Source organism: Felis catus, chromosome D2, assembly GCF_018350175.1.
Source record: "Felis catus isolate Fca126 chromosome D2, F.catus_Fca126_mat1.0, whole genome shotgun sequence".
Lineage (NCBI taxonomy): Eukaryota > Metazoa > Chordata > Mammalia > Carnivora > Felidae > Felis > Felis catus.
Genome location: NC_058378.1, coordinates 74,173,973 through 74,199,232, shown reverse-complemented (window position 1 = coordinate 74,199,232; position 25,260 = coordinate 74,173,973). Strand labels below are relative to the sequence as shown.

At 52.1% G+C, this 25,260-nt stretch overlaps 1 long non-coding RNA gene across 2 annotated transcripts; it reads right to left on the bottom strand.

Moving 5' to 3' along the window:
• Positions 1-2,941: 2,941 nt before the first annotated feature.
• LOC109492719 lies at positions 2,942-18,774 on the bottom strand. Of its 2 annotated transcripts, none has more exons than XR_002736945.2 (2): positions 18,416-18,774; positions 2,942-6,729 (listed from the first exon to the last, which is right to left on the bottom strand). It is a non-coding gene; the product is annotated as an uncharacterized LOC109492719 (long non-coding RNA). The 2 variants fall into 2 exon arrangements; XR_002736944.2 differs by lacking the exon at positions 18,416-18,774 and adding an exon at positions 9,086-10,570.
• Between the last annotated feature and the right edge of the window lie 6,486 nt (positions 18,775-25,260).

Below are 25,260 nucleotides of genomic sequence, written 5' to 3'. Positions count from 1 at the left end.
GGAGCCCGGAGCCTGTTTCCGATTCTGTGTCTCCCTCTCTCTCTGCCCCTCCCCTGTTCATGCTCTGTCTCTCTCTGTCCCAAAAATAAATAAACATTGAAAAAAAAATTTTTTTTTTAATTTTTTTAATGTTTATTTATTTTTGAGAGAGAGAAAGACAGAGCACGAGCGGGGGAGGAGCAGAGAGAGAGGGAGACACAGAGTCCGAAACAGGCTCCGGGCTCGGAGCTGTCAGCACAGAGCCCGTCGCGGGGCTCGAACTCATGGACCGCGGGATCGTGACCTGAGCTGAAGCCGGAAGCTTCACCGACTGAGCCACCCAGGCGCCCCACCGATAAAGCTTTACTTACAAAACCCAGGTGGCCGTTGGGTTTGGTCCACGGGCAGGTTTTTCAAACCCAACACTAGCCTGTAAGCTCCTTATTTGTCCAGTTTCCTCTTGAATTCCTTGAGTCTGGCACAGTGTGGAGCCGATGGAAGGAGCTAGAAGAGTGCGTGGTGAACACATGAGTTTGTGGTCCAGCTCGAACGAGGAACGACTGGAAAACACAAGAAAGGCCTTCCAATTCTTAGCACGTAGGGAAAGCATTTACACGCCGGTCGCCCATCCAGCACTGAAGGAGTCTCGATAAGGAAGGGCAGGAGAATTCAGGGAGGGCTTCCCGGAGTAGGTGACCCTGAACAGCAGCTGAAGGAAGGATGGGATTTGGACCATGGAAGTCGTGGCCCTCACTTGTTCAATCGTTAATTCATTCCCTCATGGGAGGGACTTGTGATGACCGTCCCAGCAGGTGCAGGAAACACCAAGATGCACACGCAGCTCTGCCAGGGAGGGAGAAGTCCCTTGAGACCACGAGTGACAGTTGTTTGCTCTTTGAAGGAGTCACTTGAACTCCTTCTCTGAAACAAGAGTCAAGGTTATTCCCACCCTTCCCTCTTGGTTTTCTTCCCTCCAAAGCCCCAGGCCCTGCACTCCCTGCAGACCTCCTAACTGCTTGTCCTTCTTCTCTCTCTGCCTTGGCTTCTCAGAAACTCAGAGCCACATGGATGGCGCAGAGCCTTCCGTGGAACGGACGTGGCTGCCTCATTTCCCTGTCCCTGGGATTTCTCGTCAGCTCTTCAAGTTGTAACAGACACACCTCTGCAGGGCAGCCCAAGTCCTCTCAGAGGTGAGCCAGGTGGCTTCCGTGTTAAAAAAAAAAAAAGTTGCAGAATATTCCTCCTGTCTCCCCACCTGCTCCCACCCTGAGCCCATTTTATTAACACTGAGCTTGTTTTGAAGTCGAGTTTAAACAGCCCAAGTGATTGTTGGTATTTCATAACTAGTGCATTTTCTAGCTGCTAACAGTGGGTAACGATTTACGTATTTCTCGACACAGTATCGATACTGCATCATCAAAAAAAAAAAAAAGGAAGAAAAAAGAAAAAAGGGTCCGTATAGGAACTCGAGGCCATGATCTTGTAATCTCCTCGGCTCTGTGCCCTTGCGGTGACCCTGACTCACTATGTGAGGCGGGACAGGTCCTCCAGCATTTCTGCAGGGAGCACGGTGAAAGCTGGAGGCCACAGCCCAGAAGATACTAATGGTCACAAGTGAAAAAATCCCCCAAGGGCTGCTGTTGGCCGAGGGTGACCCAGAGTCAGTCTTTGGGATCAGAGAACCCCTCATGCGTTCCTTCGTTTGTTCGCCCATTCAATAAATCGAGTACCTTTCTTTCGGGTCAGACACCGAGCTGAGCACCGGGGGGGTCCGGTAAACAAGACCAGGAAGGTTCGTGTCTCCTCCCCCCGGCCCCGCCGTACCCAACCCCGTAGAGTGGGGAGGCCACGATAAGCAAGGGAGCTACCAAGGGAACAAGGTCATTGCAAACTGTGCCGGTATAACAATGAGCAGAGGGGGAGGGGGGAAGGACACATCAAGAAAGGCCTCTCAGAGGAGGTGACCTCAGAGCTGGTTGCGGAAAGGGCAGGGGAAGCAAAAGTCAAGGAAAACAACAGCGAAAGTCCAGAACAGGAAAGAGGGTGCACATGGAAGATGCCGGAGGCCAGGGAGGATTCCTGCCTCCACCTGAGAGGTTTTGGGGCAGAAAGGCAGTTCTCAGGATGCCTGGGAAACTGTCCCTCCCTATGTGCCTGTGGGGACAACCGGATGTCACTCCCCTCACACGGGAGGGAGGAGAGGACAAAACACTGATCCAAACAGTGGGAGACCCAAAACAGAACAAATTGGGGCGCCTGGGGGCTCAGTCAGTTAAGCGAACGGCTCTCGGTTTTGGCTCAGGTCATGATCTCACGGTTCGTGGGTTTGAGCCCCGCGTGGGGCTCTGCAGTGACCGTGTGGTGCCTGTTTGGGATTCTCTCCCTCCCTCTCTCTCTGGCCCTCCCCTGCTTGTGCAAGCACGTACTCTCTCTCTCTCTCTCTCAAAATAAATAAACTTTTAAAAAAGAACAAATAAAAAGTAGGGGTAAAAAATGAGCCAAGAACCCCCTTTCTCTAAAACCAGCGGCCCCTGTCCAAGTGGGCACGGCTGAGATGTCTTTCAGCCAGTGCCTTCGACTGCCAAGGGTCCGGCCCCTTCCAGACTTCACCGAGGACCCCAGGCCCCTGCCCCAGACCACGCCTGGAGGCTCCGGGTCCTTCGCGGTGCCATCTGGAGGACCGTGTTGGGAATCACCAATGATCTCGTATTAGGTGATGAGCTAAAGCTCTTCTCTCTGCTTCCTTCTCGAGACAATGCCATCGTGGGCCCGCCTCGGAAGAGAGACGAATCCACTTGATAAACAGCAAGGGCTTGTGGCCCCATCAGTGAGTGGGGGATGCTTTCAAGCCTTTCAGAACATCGTCACCCATGCCCGCAAGCCGGGGGCACTCATCTGGGGTCTGCCAGCGACATCTGAACACCAGGATCACACAGTGACAAGCAGGGAAGGCACAAAACGCTACCTCGTCACCTTTTTAATGAGTAAAATCCTCTGACTGCTGCCGGGGCCCTCAGAGACCAGCTATTAATGAGCGCTTAGAATAGATTGCGCTGTTTTCTCCATGTACGGTGGCCTGGGAGAGACACTTCAATTTCCATTTTACATCTGCTGCCACGTTCAAGTGTCTCCTTAAGGGCAGGAAAACACTTGGGCACATTCCGTCTTTAAAGAGACATGTTCCAAGAGAGCATTCCCTCCGCACAGCCGCATTCTATATGTGAACGTTTTCAATTTCCAAAGCATATATTTAGATTATGTATATGGAAGCCTGTGACACCCGGGGGGTCGGGGAGGTGGGGGGGGGGAGAGCAGGGCCTCAGCCGCACACGCAGCCCTTCCTGTCCCTTGGGGCTCAAAGAAGAGGGCTTCTGGTTTTGTCCTCAGATTCGGGGGCTTCACTCACCGAGATGGGGACAAGGACAGCCTAAGTTTTATTCCTATTTATGACCCTTGGTCCCAGCCAGCAGACACGTGGGTCCTAATGTGGGGAGCGCCACCATTTCCACAGGGCTGCGTGTGAGTGCAGATTGGGGAAGGGGGCCGGGCCCCGGGCCGGGGCCACGTGGGGCCCAGAAAGGAGACGTGACTGACCCCGGGCCCACATGGGGGCCAGGTGATGGGGCTGGACTCCCACAGGGGTCTTTCTAAGACGACAGGAGCGGAGGAGAAAAGAGGAGGGGAGACAAGAAGGACCTCTAGGCCACAGCCCGTGTCCGGAGGTCTCTGTGATGTCCCCGCGGTCATAGGAGCCAGGACCCACAAGGGGAGTGAGGGTGAGTTTGGGGAATGCGCCCAGTGTCGGGGCAGAGGGCGGGAGAAAGAACAACCTTGGGCTCTCGGTAGTTACCAGCTGTCTTAGCTCGGCCACCATAACGGAAACATCACAGCCTGGTGGCTTAAACAGCAGACATCAGTTCCTCGCGGTTCTGGAGGCTGAAGTCTGAGGTCAGGGCGCCAACACGGCTGGTTTCTGGTGAAGCCTCTCTTCCTGGATTGTCGACGGCTGCCTTCTCACCGCGTCCTCTGATGGCAGAGCGGGAGAGAAAGCTCGGCGCCTTTCGCCCCTTCATGAGGGCGCCAGTCCCATCATGGGAGCTCTACCCTCACGGCCGCATCCAAACCTAATTACCCCCTGAAATGCCCACCCCGCAAACACCACCACCCTGGGGATTAGGGCTGCAGCATATACATTTGGGCCGGCGTTGGGCGGTCGGGGGGACATAAACACTCAGTCCATAGCACCAGCTGTGTGATCTCGGGCAAGCCGCTTAGCCTCTCTGAGCCTTCACGTTGCATCTGTAAAATGGAATCAGAGTCCCCCCGGCTGTAGGTCTGTTGTCAGGATGGTGGGACCTGCCACGCATATAGTCCCTGGTGCATAGACAGAGCTGGCACAGTGACATCTGTGTTCGTTTCCAGAGCCCGCTGATCGTCAGCACCCTGCAGACCAAGAAACCCATTCCTCCAATCCACCTCGGGAGACCCACAGGATAAATGTGTCACGAGGAGCAGACATCCAGAGAAATACAACTTATCCACGCTCTGAAAAGGGACCGTGTGGGACAAGCCGCTGACAGGTGCGAAGTACCGTTGATTCCATCATGGTGGCCGTCCCCAGAACAAACAGCCCCAGAAAGCACAGGGGTTGCAACCCTAGGTCTGTGGCATTTCCAGTTATCTCAGAGCGCATCTAAGATTCTCGCCAAAGGTGGCTTGAGTTTTCTCTCACTCGAAACACCACCTCTCTCCGCCATCCGCCCTTTGGCAAGTGGCCGAGGTGACCCAGTTGTGCTGTGGCAGAGTCCGGTTCCCCGGCACCCATTCTGCCTCACTCACAAGCGTCCACGGTCTTGAGGCAGTGATGCGCCCAGTTACGGAACCTGCTTCCCGTCCTGTCCCACAGCCTGGTGTGGCCACACGACTGTGTTCCGGCCAGTGAAGCAAGAGAAGCTTCTAGGAAAGGAATTCTGGAAAGGTTCTCTGGAAGGGAGAAGAGACAAGTAGAGAAAGACGCTTTCGCTTTGCCCTCTTCCTCCTTCCTGCTCCCTGGAATGTGGACACGATGGCTGGAGCTGCAGCGGGCATTCTGCAACACTGAGGACAGGAGCCAAATGTGGGGAATGGCGGGGCAGGCGGAGGGACACAGCCTGAGCCCCAGATGATCGTGAAGCTACCATACCAGGACCTCTTGCACATCAGAGGGACACCTTTATGCACTTAAGCCACTGTGCTTTGCATTTTCTGTTAGGTACATTTTCTGTTAATCCTAACAGAAAATGTACTTAGTTACTAGAGGCTTAGTTACTAGAGGCTATGAGTGTGTGAAAGAGGAGCCCGGGTCCCTAGCCACCGATCTGTCCTCGGCAGGAGACACAGGTGGGAGGGGGACAGGAAGGGGACAGAACATCATGGCGCAGGGTGAGGGTCCGGCACACCTCCCGGCGGGCGCCTACCAAACTTGGCTAGTGCTGGACCCCAAGTGAGCGATCCATCTCTCCCCGTGTCACCTTCTGGAGACTTCTAGCGTAAGCCAGAGTCTAATAGGGGGGTGGGGTGCTGCCACAGGAAAAGAGCATAAGTCAAAATGAACCGTGGTTCGAACCCTACCTCTGACTTGCTAGCTGGGTGACTTGGGGGAGGCCACTTAACACTTAAGCCTCAGTTTCCTCCTCTGCAAAATGAGAATCATAGTAACACCTACCTCAAAAGGTTAGAAAACTATAAATTAAGTGTCTGGAATTCAACCCTCAGAAATGATAGCTCTTACTGTTTTTGTAGATTGGTTCTGAACTGCCACTGTTTTCAGAGAGAGGTTTTGGGGCAACGGCACATCGCCTCTCTGGGAATGCAGGGGGGGAGCAAGGCTCCGGCCAGATGGCAGTGGTCCACCTCTTCCCAGGTAGGGTGAAATCCTCTCTAGGGTCCCGAAGGTCACTCCCAGCTGAACTAGAAAGAACGCAGAAGCAGGAAGGAGGAGCCGGCTGGCGCCTGTCACTGGCTTCCTCACTAACTGGCTGTGTGACCTCAGGCGAGTCACTGCCCCTTTCTGGGCCTCAGTCTCCCCACCCATGAAATGCAGCTGCCAAACCCCCTGCGTCAGACCCCTTCCAGCATCAAAGCACAGCCCTCCCGTGACGCAGAGCGTCTGGAAAACCAGGATCGGAACAGCCAATCCGCCTGCCCCACTTACGCCTGCTGCCGATCTTGCCCCCACCCTCCTCACCCCTGCCAGCCATTCTCGGATATTCTTTCCAGTTGTACCCTATCATTTTGACGGCCTGCGTCAGGGAGAGACATCATTTCTGCAGACAGTAAGGCTAGATCTGAGGGTAGGGGGTGAGAAGAGATCTGAGAGAGTAGTTTGACTCCCTTTATGCAAACGTGATGAAACAGTTCAGACGTGCAAACCCTATAAATTGGAAGACGGTCGGCTTGTAAAAGAATCGTCTAGAAATACAAATAATCTTGCTCATCCGAGCCTTGCTCCTATGGATGATGGGAAGCAAATTACGTTGAGCGTTAGCTACCGAGCATGAGGCCTTAACCACGTACTTAACATGCGTCACTAATTCAGTCCTTGCCAGGAAAACCCCGTCAGGCAAGCGCTCCTGTCCTCACTCTGCCGGCAGGGTAGACAGACGGCAAAGTCCCAGATCTTGCTTAAACCGAGGTCACGCTGACAATCGGTGCTAGTGCCAGGACTCTGATCTTGATCTAATCTAGGCCGTCGCCATCACCCCATCACACCTGAAAGAGAAACACACGAATGGGATGAGGTCGCGCAACAGAACCGAACTTCGTCCTCGAATCAGCTGTCAGTGGCTGGCTGTGTGCCCTTGGGGCAGTCTCGGAGTCTCTCTTTGCCTGCGTTTTCTCATGTGTCAAAGGCAGGCATTGGAGAGCTCAGAGCCCCGCTCTGCAGAATGGCACCTGCTGGTCGATCTCCAAGCTTCCAGGATGTTCCGCCCCGCTCCGTACTCCATACACCCCGGCTGCCACGGGGAGCTCCCGCAGCCGTGGAACGGTGCCCTGCTCGGGGACCTCCGGATGGACAGATGGCGGGTGACCTTGACACGCCTTCCCTTCCCTGCCCACCCCTGCCCGGCTCCAGAACGCCACGGGTGCCTCCTGGGTCCCCCAACCCAGGCACGTCTGCTTACAAACCTAAGCGTGTAACGCTGCCCACGTGGGATAACAACTCCCGTCCTAGAGACTCTGTTTACCCAGCGGTGTCAGGGGGCGGGCAACCCTCGCCTGCATCACCCTTCACCTGTCGGCCGTGCGGTGCCAAAGTCTCGCGGCATCCTGCGAGACTTTTGCCAGTGTAGATGGTGCTGCTGTAAAGAATTTAACAGGCCAGCAACTGACACCCGAACCCCTTTGGATTCACCGATGGGTCTGATGCCCGTGAGTTGCCAAAAGCATTTATTGTCTCGTAATTTGATTTACTTTTTTCCACGCTGCTCCCAGCGCCTGCAAGTAGGGGCAAAATGGCTGATGTCTCCAGATGCCACAGAGGCTAATAAAACTTGCTGTGCTCCCAGCATGCTCTCTGCTGTCAGAAACCGGCAATTAACTTAATAGGGTTCTTGAAATGGAGTCGATCCGGGAAATGTGGCATGTGCTGACACCCTCCCGCTGATCCAAGCAGCCTCCCACCATTGACTTGCAGGGTCTGTTTGCTATTTGAATTATTTAGGAGCTTGTTATGTGAATTAAAAAGCAGCACTTTGCAGCATTAAGTCTAATATTTTATGATCTTCAATTGATTAGGTGGGCTTTCGGGATTACACGGAAAGGTTAAGATGGAACACGCCTCGGACAGGAAGCTCTCACCAGTCTGCTTGGCTCTTCAAAAACCGGGATGAGAACCCAGAAGGAGCCTGCCTCCCTTTTCCCTTCCAAAGGGAGTCTTCTGGAACCTGTTTTTGGACCATCAAAGAGCTTTTCCACCCTGAGGTGGATGGGTGGATGGGTGAGATGCCCTGGGTTCTCAGGACCAAAGGAGGCTGGTCCCCCATTTCTCTACCTTTCACTTACGTCTTTCTTGGCACAAAGATGCCACTGATGATGTGACGCCCAGAGGGACTGCATCCCAAGCCTGGGCCTGCGAAGGGAGAGCCCTGCTGTGGGTTCCCAGCCACTCAGTTGGGCCTGGATGGGCACCATTTCCACGCCTGCTCTTGGCCAAGGGTGTGTCTAACAATACCTCCCTCTACCACGAGTGCCAATTCATGCTTTCCTTGCCCTGCTAGCTGTCACCACCCTCTCCCCTGGCCTATGGCAATAATTTTCCACTGGGCTTCTCCCATCACCCCCCTTCCAGCCCACCCTACGTTCTGCAGCCGAACCTAGTTCCAGCTGTGAAACTCCCCTGCTCAACAGCATTCAATGGCTCCCCGTTGCTCGTTCAGTATATACTCATCAACCCGAGCCCAGACTCTCTTTCTAGCCTCATCTTCTATTGCTACCATATCAACCAGCCAGACTGAGTTACTTAGTATTCTTTAAAAACACCTCTCGCTTTGCTCAGGGCGTTCACTTGGTGTGTGACGCCTCTCTTCACCCCCTGAAACTCTACTAGTCCTTGACAATGAAAAGAGTAAATAAGTACATAATACAGAGCTTCCTATATTCCAAGCACCTTAAATGGTATTATTTAACGCCATTTAACCTAACCTGTAAGGTAGGTACCTTTACGATTTCCATTTTACAGATGGCAAAACTGAGGGTCAGAGAAGCTAGCGAACCACCCCAAGGTCACTGGGCTAGCTGGGATTTAAATCCAAGTAGACAACGCTCATCTCAATTCCACTTCCGTGGCAAAGCCATCCCTGCCTTTACCCGGGTGCCCTTTGTCCTCTGAGGTTTGCACCGTCCGCATTTTCCACCGCACTGACTTATTCAGGCAGCAGGTGCAGGCACACAGCTCTCTTCTCTACCGGGATGGCAACGCCTTGAGGCTGGGCCTCTCTCGTTTTCCTCGCGGGGCTTAGGGCCCGAGTTTGCGCAACACAGAGGAGGTGTTGACCCAAGCAGGCTGTCGACTTGCCCAGAGGGTGGTTCCCCACCCCAAAGTCACAGCCCCTGGAAGAGTATTTACCTGGTCCTCACTGCGCTTGCCACGCGGTAGAAGGAGGCATTGCCGGGTGCCCAGTGAGGGACGGCACAGGCTGTAAAGAGTGACTGCAATTTGAATCCGGGCACCTCCTCTCTTAACCATGAAACCTTGGGGAAACGAGTAAGTTAGCCTCGCTGAGCCGTGGTGTTCTCACCTGTGAATGGGAATAACGATAGTCCCCACTCTGTAAGGAAATCATCAGAATTAAATGGAATAATTCATCAAAAGCACTTGAGAGACGTGGTCCCTAGCACACGTTGGGGGCCTAGAAAAGGTCTGCTCCCATTACTTTGGATTGACCTTGGTTGAGCCCGTAAACCACCTCGTGCAGCTGTGGACCCCGGGTCTGGCCTTTCGACGCCTCCACCTCCCCACCTGGAACATGGGCTATGAAAAACTCACCTGATAGGATTATGGGGAAGGATTTAATGAAATAACAGATGGGCCCAGAACAGAACAGACATTCAATATAGTAACAATAATATGTTATTTTTAATTAATATAACCTTCGCCCAAGCTGAGAATATTTACTTTTCTAGCACGCCATGACGATGGTCCTTGACCCCTGGAATCAACAACCTTGTGCAAAACAAGTGACACCTGCCGCCCCCCAACCCTGCAGCCGCTGCGAGGAGAAAGGCGAGGGTTGCCACACAGCCCGACCTCCAGGGGGCGCTCAACTTAACAGGGGGGGCAGGACAGAAGGAGCGGGTCTGCTCCAGGGCAGGAGGGCAGGGCCGCAGGCACGGGGGCCCTGAGCAAAGTCCCAGAGGCTCAGCCGGGAGGAGCTGCTGACCGGTCTGTCACCTGTGATCCATCAGAGCTGCTGGTCGTGCCACGGGGGTGAGAGCAAGCACTTTGGCATCGGTGGCATGAAGGACAGCGCCTGTATGATTAGTGATACCTTCTTGGGACACCTCTGCCCTGAGACCCTAGGCTGCCACTAAGCCACCTTAAGTAGGGAGTTGCCTTCAAAACCTCTCTGCTGCAGGGAGGCCCTGAAGCCGGGAAGTTGTTCCCAGGACTGTTTGACCACCACGTTCTGCTGGGTGTTATTCCTGAAGGCAGTTGAGGTCCTCACCTTGGGCCACGTGGACACGTGGACCAGCTGAAGGGGAGCTGGGACCCAGAAAGACTCAAATACGTGCAAAATCCTGTATGAACGTATGGAGGGGTATACGTTAGGTAGAGGTTCTGTAAGATTCTGTATATGTCAGGATAGGCTAACCTCTAGCTGCGGTAACAACCCCTGCATCTCAATGGCCTAATGCAACATGTCACAGCCCCAGCAGACCGATAAAGAGTAGGTGATGAAGAGCAGGGCTCTGCTGGGTGCCCGGGGTCAGGATGCTAAGCGTCCGACTTCGGCTCAGGTCATGATCTCACGGTTCGGCAGTTCAAGCCCCGCGTCGGGCTCTGTGCTGATGGCTCTGAGCCTGGAGCCTGCTTTGGATTCTGTGTCTCCTGTCTCTCTCTCTCTCTCTCTCTCTCTCTCTGCCCCTTCCCCGTTCACATTCTGTCTCTCTCTCTCAAAAATAAAAATAAACATTAAAAAAAAAAAAAAGAGCAGGTCTCTGCTGACAGGAGCTCCACCGTCTCCAGCATGGGGCTTCCCAGGTCACCCTGAGCACTGACATTCAGTTGGCAGAGGGAGGGAGGAAATGTGCATGAAAGATCTTACAAGAAACTTCAGGGGCCAGGCCTGGAAGCAGCATATGTTACTCCCGCCCACATTCCACTGGCCAGAACTCGGTCACATGGCACCCCTGATTGCAAAGGAGGTTGGGAAATGTAGTCTTCCTAGGTACCCAGGAGGGAAGGAAAACTGGTTTGGAGAACACATAGCCTTTCAAAAAGGACTTGAACGAGGGGGAAGAAAGATCGAGAGGAGAAGAAGAAGAAATACCATTAACTTTATGCACATTGGTCATTTCGTCCTCACTCTTAGTAGATCTTTTATTTGATATCCATTTTATAGGGAAGGAAAGCGAAGGTCGCAAGACTAAGCCACTTACAGAGGATCGCACGGGGGTGAACGGTGGAGCCCAGAATTACACCTCACGCCTGTCTCTTGTCACCATACAGTCTTGAAGGCCCTCCATTTTGTGCCTTTCGTGCCTGACGCATTTTGAGTGGGAACGCAAATGTGAGCGGAGAAGATCATCCTGAGCTGGTACTTTGGGGTCAGCTCACACGTACGGACGTACTCTGCGCCAGACGTCATTCAGAAGGCTTTTCCATGCATTGCATCATGAGCTCCTCCCACCGACCTTGTAAGATTCATCCAGCTGGTATCATCTCAGCTTGATGGATGAGAAAATGGAGGCGCGGAGAAGTTAGCCAACTTTCCCAAGGCCCCACAGCTAGTAAGCGGGGGCACAGGGACCCCGACCCTAGTGACTACGCCCGTTCTGTGGGCGTGCCCTCCCCCGACCCGTGCGTGCACTCATTCAGCACCCGGTTGCTCGAGGCCACCCAGGAAGTCGAGGCAAACAGAGAAGGTGTTTCCTTCATTCTCGTGCCCCGCCATGCAGCCCAGGCCTGCCCCCCTCTCCCTCAGAAGTCAGAGCCTGACCGTGGGAATCCGCCCAAGGACACGTGGACACACCAGCAGTGTCACCAGCCACGGCCGAGCCCAGCAGCCCGTGGAAGATGGCTGCGTCCCCTTCACAACCCCACTCGAGCCTCCTGATGGTTTCACGAAGGTAGGTGTTTTACGGTCTCCAGCCACTGCCTCACTTAAGCCAAAATAAATTCGGTTAATGGGGCCAGGAGCAGATCTGGGGGGGACGTGGAGGGAAACCAAGCCAACACCACGTCTCCTCAAGCCACCCTGGCCCTCTGAGGTATTGTTTCACCCAGGGCGAGGCCCTGGGGACGGGAGAGCACGTCCCCTTGCCTTGCGCCTTGTACGAGGCCAAGGTGTTGACCTCCAGTGGACCCCGAGACTCAGGAAGGCGGTGTGGAGGAGAGGAAAGCACCGAGGTTAAGGGACGTGGACGCCCAGACAAAGGTAGAACTAAGGCCAAACGTTCAGAAGCTGGGGACCAGAGGGAACCACCCCCTCCCACCCCCCACCGCCGCCCACGTCAGGTCTGCACCTGCACCTGTGAAACTGTGGCAAAAATGCCAACACAGGAGTCAGCCCGACTTGGCTCAGGACCAGCCCCTCCATTCACTAGCCCCAGTTGTTCTACCCCTCAGTTGCTCGACCTGTAAAATGGGTGCAATGTCAGTCTCACATCACAGGACTATAAGAAGGCCTGGGGGGGTGAGCACAGGAAGCACCAAGCACGGGGTCTGGCATGAAGCCAAATAAATCCAAGTGTGGGCCCAGGGGCCTTTGAATACAGTCCTCTTAGAAACCAACAAACAGGGGCGCCTGGGTGGCTCGGTCCGTTAAGCGTCCGACTCCCGCTTAGGGCACCATCTCGAGGTCCGTGAGTTCGAGCCCCGCGTCGGGCTCTGTGCTGACAGCTGGGAGCCTGGAGCCTGTTTCGGATTCTGTGTCTCCCTCTCTCTCTGACCCTCCCCCGTTCATGCTCTGTCTCTCTCTGTCTCAAAAATAAATAAACGTTGAAAAAAAAAAAAAAAGAAACCAACAAACAAAAAGTCCCCGACTGTAACCGACTTAATTCTCTAATCATCTGTATCACCAAACGAGACACCTCATTATAGTCATTTGTTTCGCAATGAAAATACCCCCCCTTTCATTTTTCCCCGGGCCGTGTGGCAAGATCTTTGAGGTAGGCCAGTCACTGGTTCCCACAGTGACCTCGCGGACCAGCGCCCACAGAACTGAATGTTTTCTGAGGCCAGCAGTTTGCGCTTCACGGCTCACGTCCCTGGACATTATCATCGTTAATCCTCACGGTGGCCCTGGAAGACAGGTAGAGCTGGCCTCATGACCCTCATCTTACAGGAAATGGAGACTCCCCAGGGGTTTCAGTTAGCAAGCAGCCGCCCCGGGGCTCGAGGCCAAGTCCTCTGGCTCCAAATGCCGGGTGTTTTGGGGGACACCGAAGGGGCTCAGCATTCTCCTGGGCACCGGGACTTTGAGGCTGAGGCTTTCCTTGCACCCGGCAGGGATCAGAGCAGGGGCCCCGGAGCGAGGCTCTGGGGGTTCTGCCATTTACCGGCCCTGAGACCTCGGGCAGGCTGCAGGACCTCTCTGCGTCTTATCCGTAAAGTGGAGGCGATGTGACTTCCTGCGTCTTAAGGTGCTGTGATGTGTGGAGAGCAATTAGCACAGGGCCTGGTGGATCTAGGAAGAGCCATTACGTAGCACTACTGACCCCCTGTGCGGGGAACCACAGCCCCTCACCCCCCTCCTGTCTTTGCTTCGGATGCTCCATGACCCTGGAGGGCAGAGACCGAGACAGAGGTTCAGCGCAGAGTGGTGATTAGGAGTGCAGGCTCTAGTTCCGGGTTCAGACCCCATCCGTCTCCGGCTGTGTGACCTTGGTGAGCTCCGTGTGTGCTCTGAGACCACCCCCCTCCGCGCTCCGGAGAGCCAGCAGTCTTCAAAGTCTTTCCCAAAGACGAGACCCCGGCATGGGAGCTGGCCGCCAAGGATGGTGACCTTGTCCGAGATACGCATGGTCTATCGTGACCTCACCGAGGAAATAAATAGCGTGAGATGGGGAGCCAGGCCGGGCTTTCCAGAAATACTCTGTCCCTGGCTCCAGCTCGGGCACGGAGACACGGTGACCCCAGCCAGTTGACTCATCTCCCCAACATGAGCTGAGATGCCGAGGCAGCCCCACCCAGCCTCTCTCGGCCCTCACTGGCTCCTTCACGTGGCCTGGCAGGCCCAGCGGGAGCCCGTCTAATAGAGGCGCTGGCTCTGGGGAGGGCGAAAGACAGGTGTGAATCTGCGATTAAAGCCAAAGAGGGGCTATCAAAAGAGCAGAAAAGCTCTGACGGGGGGAGGTTGAGGACAAAAGGCCCGTGGCCCATGATGCAGCGGGTAGCTTGAGATGAGGCTGGGACATTGCTGCGCCCTGGGGTGGAGGTCTACAGCGGTCCCGGGCCATCAGGGAAGACGTCAGGACTGGCGAGCCAACCCAGAAGGCCCCTCCGTCCCTTCCCAGGTTCAGGGGCCACAGGGAGAGCTCAAAAAAGAACCGACTCCAGCCTCATGGTCAAAACTAGTCACGGTGGAAAGATCAGGACACCGAGTAAAGTCTCTAATTGACAGCCTTCTCGAAAACCTGAACCTCGTTCAGAAAATTACTGTCTTTATTTTTATGTAAAAAAAAAAAATCTAACTAATATGCTGACAATTCCTCTCATTGAACGACAGAAGTAGGCACTTAGACACGAGGTGGTTCAACTACTTTGATGTGCAGGCCGGGAGATGCGACTCCGTTCACCCATCTACAGTTTTTACAGAGTACCCCTGCTACATAGCAGACACTGGCCAAGGTGCCAGGACCTGCAGAGGACGAGACAGACAAGATCCCCAACTCCTACAACTTCTGCTTGGAGGAGGAGACAGACAATAAACCCAGAGCAAATAGAGAAAAACATTCCGATCAGGATAAACATGAGGAAGAAAACAAAGCTTTGCAATAGTGATGGGTGGGATGGGAAAGGCAGGTGGTCACGAAGATGTCTCAGAGGGGACCCCTAGGCTGAAGTCTGAAACAGAAGCCGGGGGGGGGGGGGGGGTGGGAAGAAGGGAAGAGCTCCACCTCCAAGTGCAAAGGCACTGGGGCAGGGACTCATTTAGGGAGGTCCAAGGAAAGGAAAACATGTATGTGGCAGGGGTGGGGTGAGACCCGCTAACATTTGTAGGCACCATGCTGGCACTCGACTGGCAGTTCATTAAGTGCCCTTGAGGACCCTTGAAGGCAGGGTTCCATTAGCAACTCCATTTAGGTCGTGGAGGCTGAGGCCAGAGAGGTTCAGCAACCTGCCCAGAGTTACCCACGGAGGACAGGGCAGGCAGGATTCCACCCGGGGACATCCCACATCCAGAGTTCGCTGGAGGAGATCCCAGGCAAGAGCTGGAGGACACAGCCCCCGTGGGCCTCGGAAAGGAGCTGGGGTTTTGTTCAAGTCCAACGGGAAGTGACCAGTTCACATAGTATGTCAGCGGTCAGGTCAGTGACTATTGGCAGCCTTCTTGCGCACCAGGCTGCCGGCGGTGAGCCTGCGGACAGGACACTGGGCAGGCGCCCCTCTTCGGACAGACACTACCGGCGCCCCCCACCCAACCCCGGCCACCCCCCCCACACACACACACACCCCTCCTGGGCCCATCCCCTCGCCCCACCCCCACCCCGCGCCTCCCTTCCGACCGGGCACCATGGGTTTGGGGACGAGACCTGGCGCTGTGCGCGCGCGGCGGCTCTGGTCTCGGGCCCCTCCGACCGCAGGGACGCGCGCAGACCCCAGCCATCCAGCGCCGCGCCCAGACGGGGCTCAAAGATCGGCCTCCCCGCACTCCTCGCTCGGCCACGCCGCCTCCTCCGGGAGCCCTCGGGGCGCCTCTCGGGGCGGCCAGCACCGCCAGGTTACCGGGGAGCCCTTTCTGCCGTCAACTCTGCCGCGCAAATCCAGCTCTACAGGCCAGCCCGGGGCGGGGGGGGGGCACGGAGCCCAGGGCGCCCAAGCGGGGGGCGCCCCGGCCCGTAGCGCGCAGACGCGGACCCCTGCGGGCACCTCGGCCCCGGGGGGGCGGCCCCGGAGGGGAGGGGGAGGGGGCGGCCCCGGGCTCCGTGACCCCCGGGCCGAGACGCCAGGAAGGTCCATCCGCGAACCTCCGCATCCCGACGATTGCCGGCCTCGTGGTGGCGCGGCCTGATTGGCAGGTCCCCCCTTGGCAGGGGTGGGGACCGGGGAGGGCTGTTGTGCACAATCGCTGTTTTTACTCCTGCCACCATTAATTCAACTACTGACAGAGAAAGGAGGGTCCGCCGCGGCTTTGTGTCACGCACTCACTGTAATTTACTTGAAAAGAATTAAATCACAATTACCTGCCATTCGTTTTGCATAAAACAAGCCGTAAGGGGCCGGGACAACAGCCCCATTGTTGCCCTATTAGAACAATATTTCTCAATTCGAAACTTGAAACACTCGAATTAGCAGCTTCGTTTGACTACGGCGGCCCACGGATAGCAAGGCTTGCTTTGCGCCCCACCTCGGACTCCAGACATTACAGTTAAGGAGCATCATTTTCATTCATCTAAGTCTAGACCGATCTTTTAAAATCGTCGCATTTACGGTACAAATGCACCTCCCAAATGTTGGAAAGGAAAACGTAACCTTTTATCTGTGACGTAGCCCAATTGATGAATTATCTAAATGCCATGAAAGCTCCTCTGGCTGGACCTAAAATCAGAGCAAACCGTAATTAACTCACTTGAGATTTGTTTCAATGTCTAAAGAAATCACGCTGCTTCTGAAATAAAGTTACTTCTGTTCTCATTCCTCCCCTTTCAGATCTGGTCAGCAGGTAAACATGACTGATTAGCCTTTAAACCAACGCTTTTCAAGTGTATTTAAAATATTCAATTCTGCAAAATTACATCACCGGGAACCTGTGTGTTCAGCGAATTTGAAGCCAGGCTGAGTTTTTAACAACTTCTGTAAAAGTAAACTGCCGCTTCGAGTGAGCTGTAGTTTCCATTAGCATTAATAGTTTTTCAGTAACAAAATGTAACTGTTCAATCAAGCCCGAATATTGAAAAGAGCCCAGTTACCAATTGTGAGAACTCTCGAACCATCAGGAAAAACAGCAAATAACAGAAATACAATTGGTAGCATCCAGAGTTGTGCGCAGGGAGAACAACATGCTATAGCAACTTGATGCATCTGAAAATGAGGAGGAGTCACAGAAAATAAGGTTGAGAACAGAAAAGATGACCAGAAAGGTAGAATTTTTAAATCTGAGTCGCAAAAAAATAAAATAAAATAAAATAAAATAAAATAAAATAAAATAAAATAAAATATAAAATAAAATAAAGTAAAATAAAATAAAAAATAAAGACAAGCTGAAATGCAGATTTAGTGCCGAGAATAATTAGAATGTGAAATAAGAAAACTTATGACCTAGAAGAGCAAGTCAAAAAAGGAGTGAAAATGCATTTGCTGTAGTTAGCACTGGCTTTTCCTAATTTTAAAAAATGCAATTTTGTGGTTGAAATGTTACCAGTATTTAAGAGGTTTTTTTTTTTTCTTTAAAGAGTGAAAGCTGCTAGCTGACGTTTTTTTAGTGAATGGCCTTTTCCTTTAAAAAACTATTTTATTGTCTGTGCTCTTTCATTTTTTTTAATGAATGTGTGAGTTAAAAGGTTTCCTTTCATTTCCAGTGGCTTAAAATTTTTTTAAGTCATTTTTCCCTTTTGTGTGTGAGACGGAAAATAACCGTTTGGCCTCAGCAGAAAACAAATGACAAGTGGATCAAACCAAGGACTCAACTCTATTTTCATGACTGGGTTTTTGAAGAATAATCCATAGAGATGGGAGAGGAAGGGATTCATCAGGCAAATGAAACAAAGTCCCTGATCTATATTCCTATTCTGATATCACCTCCTGGAATATCCGCAACATTTTAAGTTCCAGCCTAAGCCACGAATTCCTTCAGAACAAATCAAATGTCTTTAAAGAATATTTCTGTTTGAAAAGGAATTAAGCTCTCCTGAAAGAATTTTAAAGGTTGTGATATTCACAGTCTGATAAAGCAGCACCTTTAATGAAATTCTAATTAGCAATTTCATGCACTTTGCTATTAGTCATATCAGATTAGTGCACATTTTCACAGCCTTCCTTTAATTAAGTGCACTTATTCCAAGTTTCAAACACTTTCCTTATAAGATGAAAACTGTGCTGAAATGTTATTTAGTAAACAGAGGAAGTGTGAAAGTGTAGGTGTGCGTGTGTACATGGGCGGACATTTTTAACTGTCTACAAATTTTTTTTTTTTACATTTATGGAGTTGGTGAACTCAGGTTTTCATTTCTTTTTTCTTGTATTCTCAGTGTTTCCTTGGGATTTCCACAGGACCTATTCAAATCCTTAGCCCAAGTACACATCATGTGTACTTTGGCTTAAAATGTATTTCTGGATGTGTATGTATGTGGGACGAATTTTTTGCTTAAAACATCTTTTCCGTATGTGTGTATGTGTGTGTGTATTGTATATGGCTAGTGTATATACATATATGTGGGGGGAGAGAGAGGGGAAAGAATCAGAGAGGGGGAGAGAGAGAGGGAAACTTATACAACGTACAATATTTAGTTTTTTAAATCTCTGACAAGCAAAGGAAAAGCATTCGCCCATAAAGCAGCCCCCGCCCCTCATCACCTTTTGCAGGCATCTCTTTTCCTTTGAAAACAGCAATATGATTTCTTTCGACCTTCTAAATTTCCTTCTGAAGCTCCAGCAAGGAGCAGGCAGCTTAGCTTGGTGAGCCGGATCCATGGAGCACAGGATATCTTCCTTCATTTTAGACCCTACTTGTCTCCACTGGGAGAGTTCAGCAGTCAAGCCAGCCTTTTCCAGGCAAAGCAGGGACCGACCGCGTCTGGGGGCTCCAACCCTACAAAGCCCCGAATCCCGGGATCATCCCTCCCTCCCAGCCTGCTGGAGGGTTGCCCCAATTCAGGCAGATCATATTGTCTGGGAATCAAGCTGATCTTATCTGTAGCCTTTTGTCAAGCGGAAGTTTTTGTTGCCTGTTTTGCTCCGAGGTTGAAACTTGTAATATATTAACTAATTGCTCGCATCTCTAACACATGTTCTCCTGTTGGTGTCATTCATTTATACTGTAACATTTTTGACATTTTTAGATCGTCTCTTGGGACTCCTGGGCCTCTTAGCAGTTCCCTCCATGAAGAGTGTTTGCCTAATGATTACTGACTGACATCTCAATAACAGCAACGTAGGAGTTGGGTACATCTATTGAAGAGTTCTGGGGTGTGTGTGTGTGTGTGTGTGCGCGCGCGTTTTAATTCATGGTCCACTTTGTCAAGTCATGTGTGAGCCATAATTTAAGCTAATAATTACCAGACATGAATTCAATGAAACATTGGTGTCTACACTTAAAAAAAAAAAAAGTCCTGAATTTTAATGCATTCAGAAAACGTTTGCCTAGGGCCAGGCTGGGTCCAACACACATATGGAAGCACTTTAAAAGTGATAAATGATTTGGAATCTACCCTGTCTACTGGTGTGCTTCTCAGGAAAGAAAATTAGAGCTAACAGGTGTTAGATAGGGAATGCTGGGGCATTTTAATAGAATTGTCAAAATGTTGGTACCAGATGTTGACATTAATGCACACAACTCGGAACGTAATGCCGGGCCGCCATTTAAATGATTATTTGTTTAAATTTCAAGTCGCCAGCAGGAAATCCTTACTTTGTTCAGCACCTTTCTCTACACAGCATCCCCCTGCTCTTTCCCCTACGATTTGCATCAAAGTGTGGTGGTTGCTCGGCTCACATATGCATGCTTTAAATAATCCATGCCTGTCAAATTTCATTTTTTCTTTTCAGATCGTCCTCATCACGTCCCCATCCTCGCCGGCCTTGAAGTCCGCCTCAATGTATTCGTTTATGAGGGAAAAAATGATTTAAATACTGCCAGTTACAGGCTAATTAATCTTTGAACTACTCGGCAACTTCAAATGTATATACCAAGGAATCTGCATGAACTTGTAATTACTATGTATTTATACGATATTTTCCATGTAATCACCAAGTCGTTACATGGCTATGTGAGCCTTGTAAATCACGGTGATAGCAGAAAACTAATCTTTCCCGTGCCACTGCAGAAGGCCCATGCAGGAGCCGCTGGTCTCCACCACGGTCAATCGAAAGATCCAGAAGCCTCTGTGCTTTAAAGGACACAAGAATGCTTGCCCACAATAGAGTCCCAACTTAAAGAAATATCAGGGGACTGAGAGACGGGTGAGGTGGGCAGAGAGCAGTCTTTACATCCAGCTTTTGTACAAAGATGATGATTGGTTTGGGTCATTTATTCCTGATGGGGTTGAAAGGCAGTAAGAAAAAAAAAAAAATACATCTAGGCCAATGCCGCCATCGGTTGGGCAAGCAGTGTTCTGCTGTGACTTGGGGAAGGTCCTGAAATAAATTCCAATGTGAGTTTCGAGAGCAAACCCTGAGGCAGACTTGGGCTGTCATCTTTTTGAACCCAATTAAAGCGGAGGCAAAACCTCCAATTTTTCCAGACGGGGCTTCCTGTCCCAGCTCTTCAAAAGTAACTTCCTTCATAAACAAACTGTGTGTGTGTGTGTGTGTGTGTGTGTGTGTGTACATATGTGTGCATACAGATGTATTTGCGTGCCTGTGTGCGTGGGTGCGAGAGCTAATGTAATGTCTTCAAAAGCCACACTGGACCGCGTGGTCCCTCTTCTTAGAAAGCGATCACCCATGTGGGAAGGCCCGTTCTCTCCTCCTTGGGAGGTGCCCCCCTTTCTCCTCGACTGGACAGCTGAGGTCTGGTTTTCCTTGGCACAAGGACACACGAGGCTGTATACAGAACCAAGGCCCTTCTGGGAGCTACAAGGACCCACCCCGAGCAGAGCAAGGGGGACCAAGTGGCCAAATCTGTGCTGGATTCTGAATTTCTGCAGTCCCGGGCTTCCCTCTTTTCTCAGCCCTACTTAGGGGTGTGGAGGGGGACCGAGGCAGCGTAGCCAGGGGCCCCACCAGGGCCTGCAGCTCCGCCCACCCTGCCCCGGACCCTCGCCTGGCTCCCGCACAGCCCCGGATGACATCCCCAGCCCCCTCAGGCCCGATGGCTGTGTGGCTTGGCGTCCCCAAAGCCCTTTCTCTTCAGAGGCTCACCCAACTACAGCTGCACTGTGCAAAATGGTAGCCACCAGCCACAAGTGGCTCTACAGATAATTAATCAAAATTTAAGCTTCTGTCTCTCGTTGCACTGCCACATTTCAAGTGCTCAAAATGTGTCCCGAGGCCGCCATATTGGATAGCGCAGGTACAGACTATGTTCAAGAGCGTTGGTCTAAAACTCTACATAATTCTCTGTTCTCTGCCCTGATGTTTCCCTGCCCAGAGACAGTGGCATTCAGCAGGATCAAAGGACAAGACCAGAGAGGTTTCCCTGGGCCCATTAAGAGGCTGGCTCGCCTCCCCAGTAAGACCTTTCCTCACAGTACCTGGCCTTTTGGTGCGGGGTCAAGGTCAAACCCGGGGCTACTGTGTTACCCAGAGCCTGGTGGGCACTTGTTATGAGGAACAAAATCCCCAGGTCCCACAGAGCCCTGGAAGGTGCCTGAGACCATGGAGGCCTTAAGTGGCTAGGGGCGAGTTCTGTTAGCCAGATTGGCCTTTGCCTCATGGAGATGCCGGCTTTTGCCAGTGTAAGCCTGGGATGCCTCTCTGCCTCCTAAGGTAAGCGATTCCTAACTCGTGAGCCGGGGAGAAATTCTAACTATTCATTATCTTGCGCGGTACATGCTGCTCTTGGATGCTTGATTGATATCATATGCGACTCATCATCGTGGCTGTTTTTCCAGGGCTACCCCAGGCCAGGCCAAAGGCATCTTTCGTCCTCACTGCAACCCTATGAGGTAGAAACTGTGATCCCATCTTACAGATGGGAAAAACTGAGGCTAACACGTACTTACTGCCTCCGCTGAAGCCACACGGCTCAACAACGATGGATCAGGGTCCCGAGCTCGCCCCCTTCACCATCCCCCCCACAGGCCTGTTCTTCAGCCCTGTCTCTGCTCCTCGAAGGTGGCCGGGAGGCTAAGCGGGATGTCTGGCTTTCCAAACCCTCAGCATCGCTCATCGTCAGCGTGTGATTCCTTATCCGCTTCGCTCCCCTAACCGCTCACTGTTGGTGGACTAGTGCAACAAACAACATACCGCTTCTAAGGGCGGGTCTCAACAGGCGTGGAATCCTTTCGAATCCCGCCGCCGCCACCATCTAAAGGGCTAGCCTGCTGGACAATGAGAGCTAAGTGGCCCAGTTGTCCCCACTGCCCAGCTAATAGCAGGCCAACCTCCAGAAGCAACGCCACCTCGTTGACCTGCAGCTCGGCACAGATGCATACTCAGGAGGGGAGCCAGCCCAGCTGAGCCCGACCGAATTTGTTGACCCATAGACTCACCAATAAATGGTGGTTAAGTCACTCTATCTGCAAATGACTTGTGTCTCAGCGGTCACGAACTACGACACACTCTGAGTCAGATGGGTTTTCGTATGATCTAAATCTACTCCTGTTGTGCCCTCCGTTTCTTTGATTCACTGGTTATCTCTCAGGGCTATGTGAGAGCTTCTGCTAGGCGCCCCGAAACCTATCAACCAGGCAAGATTCAATAGTGCTCCTTCTGTCCCCCCTCCCTGAGCATCATGAAACCCCTTTGCTCACTGAGCAACCAACAAAGAATTTTTATTTAAAACATCTCACTCTGTGAGGGGTGCCCGGGTGGCTTGCCCAGTTAGGCGTTTGACTCTTGGTTTTGGCTCAGGTCATGATCTCATGGTTTGTGACAGAGCCCACATCGGGCTCTGTGCTGACAGTGCGGAGCCCGTTTGGGATTCTGTCTCCCTCTCTCTCTGTCCTTCCTCCAGTTGCTCTCTCTCTCTCTCTCTCTCTCTCAAAAGAAATAAAAAATAAACTTAAAAAAAAAGATCTAACTCTATGACCATTGGACATGAGATTCATTCCCACTTTTGGTTCTGATTTTGGACCAAGCCACAAAACATCCCACATCCACCAGGATGCTTGCTTTGATTTTCTTTCTGGTTTTCTTTCTGTTCATAGCCAGGAATCCAGAGGAGCATGCCAGTCCCTCCCAGATGCATCAGCAGCCAACAGAGCTGACTGAGACTTTATCCAACCTATTTTCCATTTTCCCATTGGATCCACGGATTCCGGGCCTTCCGAAACCTGGAGTGGAACTCACGTTGGAAAGCCTGGGGGCCTCGCGTCTGGAACAGTGCTGTGGAGCCCACAACACGTTCCATGCAGCTGGAACCGAGATGTGGGAAGCTGGGTCATGGCCAAGCTGGGCTGTTCCAGCCACCTCCACAAAACTTCAGCGCTCAGGGCTTCGGGTTTTATGGGTTTCCTCTGTAGAAACGAGTCCCTGAAATTTCTACGCACGTTACACCCTGCACTCCTTCGATATGTAGGTCTTGGTCGCCTACTGTGTGCAAGCAAGAGTTGGGGGGATAAAGTGGGGGAGGAAAAGATAGCTCTACTTGGAAAGAGCGCACGGGTGGGCAGGTATAAAAGTGACGAACAAAGTTGAAAGGGGGAATCGAATGGGTGTCCCGCAGAGGACAAAAAAATGAATACCTGCTATTTATGGACACTCAGGACTTGCCGAGCACTCTTCTAATCCCAAGCATCCAAATGTTTGAAACTCCAAAATATTAATTAAAACGTAGACAAAGGCATTGCTAATGTAATTCCTTACACCAAATCCTTGACCTCTTGGCTGACCTGAAGTGTGTTTATAAAGCAGAAGGAGCCCGTTTTAATCTGGGCCAGGAGCATTTGTTGAGAAGCAAACATCGCCGCAGAGCCAGAGGGACCAGCTTGTGCGCTGAGAGGCTCTGCATCTGCCGAGCCAAGCGGGGCCTGGGAGCTGGCACATGGCTTCTCCCCCGGAGCTGGGTGTCCTCGGGCTAATCACGGAACCTCTCTGAGTCTCATTTCCGCAGCTTAGCGTGGATAACAACTTTCCAGGCTTCCTGGGCTTTTTGTAAGGATCAATTCGAATGTTGGGTCAATATGTTGTCGACCAGTTGTGCGAACCGCTGAGCACTTATGCTCCGAGCTACGCTTCTCAGAGTGTGGTCCGTGGACCTACAGCATTGGCATCACTAGGGGAGTGATGAGAATGCGCAGTCTCAGGCCCTAACCCTGCTGAATTGGAATTGCTGAAGGCAGGGCCCGAGGATGCCCTCCGGCCATCCTGAGCGTGGTAAAGTCTGAGCGCGGTGGCCTTAAGTAATGCCAGTTCTGCAGGAGGGTCCCGGGTCACAGCCGTGGTCCCAGGAGAATCATGGAGAATGGCCTTTTGATGGCACGGGCGTCTCAAAGTGAATGATAAACTGTATGATCCCTACGAAGGGTTCACATGAGTCCAGCAGCCTTCCTGAGAGATGGAGATCACATAATCACCATGGAGACAGGGCTAGGAAAAGGGAGGAAAGGAAGACAGGTGGGCAGGCTTTCTCTAGGAACCGCCTTTTTTTTTTTTTAATTTTATTTTTTAACGTTTATTTATTTTTGAGACAGAGAGAGACAGAGCATGAACGGGGGAGGGTCAGAGAGAGGGAGACACAGAATCTGAAACAGGCTCCAGGCTGTCAGCACAGACCCTGACGCGGGGCTCGAACTCACGAACCGTGAGATCATGACCTGAGCCGAAGTCGGCCGCTTAACCGACGGAGCCACCCAGGCGCCCCTAGGAACCGCCTTTAAGACAACTAGAGACAACTGGAATTAGAGACCATGGTCATAGGCCCCAAGACCTGAGTGGTCCGGAGGGTCCTGCCTGCTGGGGCTGTTTCTGTGTGGACAATCAAGCCGCCACCTATATGCTAGTTTACTCACTGGGCCTTGCTTCCGCAGATCCTGGGTGGGGCCTCAAAATTCTCCTACACACAGTGCTCCTTGCTGCTCCTGCGCATTTGCCAGACCTGACTTAATCCCTCCCCTTGCGCCCTAGAGGTGAGCAAACCGAGGCTCAGACCACTCTCCCGTGGCGTGCAAAAGTGTGCACACAGCTGCCGGTGTCTCCCAGACCCAATTCTTCTTGGCCCTTTGCGTGTGCACCCGAGATTGAATCACCTCAGACCGCCGGGCCTGCCGCGAAGGAAAAAGGAGCGAAACATCGCAACTTTGGGCGAAGCGAGTGTGAGCTGTCTGGGGGGAGCTAGCCCCAACTTTAACCTGACCAGGCAGAGATCACCCATTTTTCAGATGAACAAATGGCGGTGCAGTGAGATTACTTGGCTTGCCGTGGTGGCTAAGGGGAACCTTACCTGAATTTCCTGCCACTACGTGGTCCTTGGATATTGGATTTGAAGTACGGATTGCCTTAGACCTAAGGAATCTCACTTCCTGCTGACCTGAATTTTTTTCCATTTATTTATCTATTTACTTATTTAAAGAGAGAGAGAGAGAGAGGGAGAGAAAGAA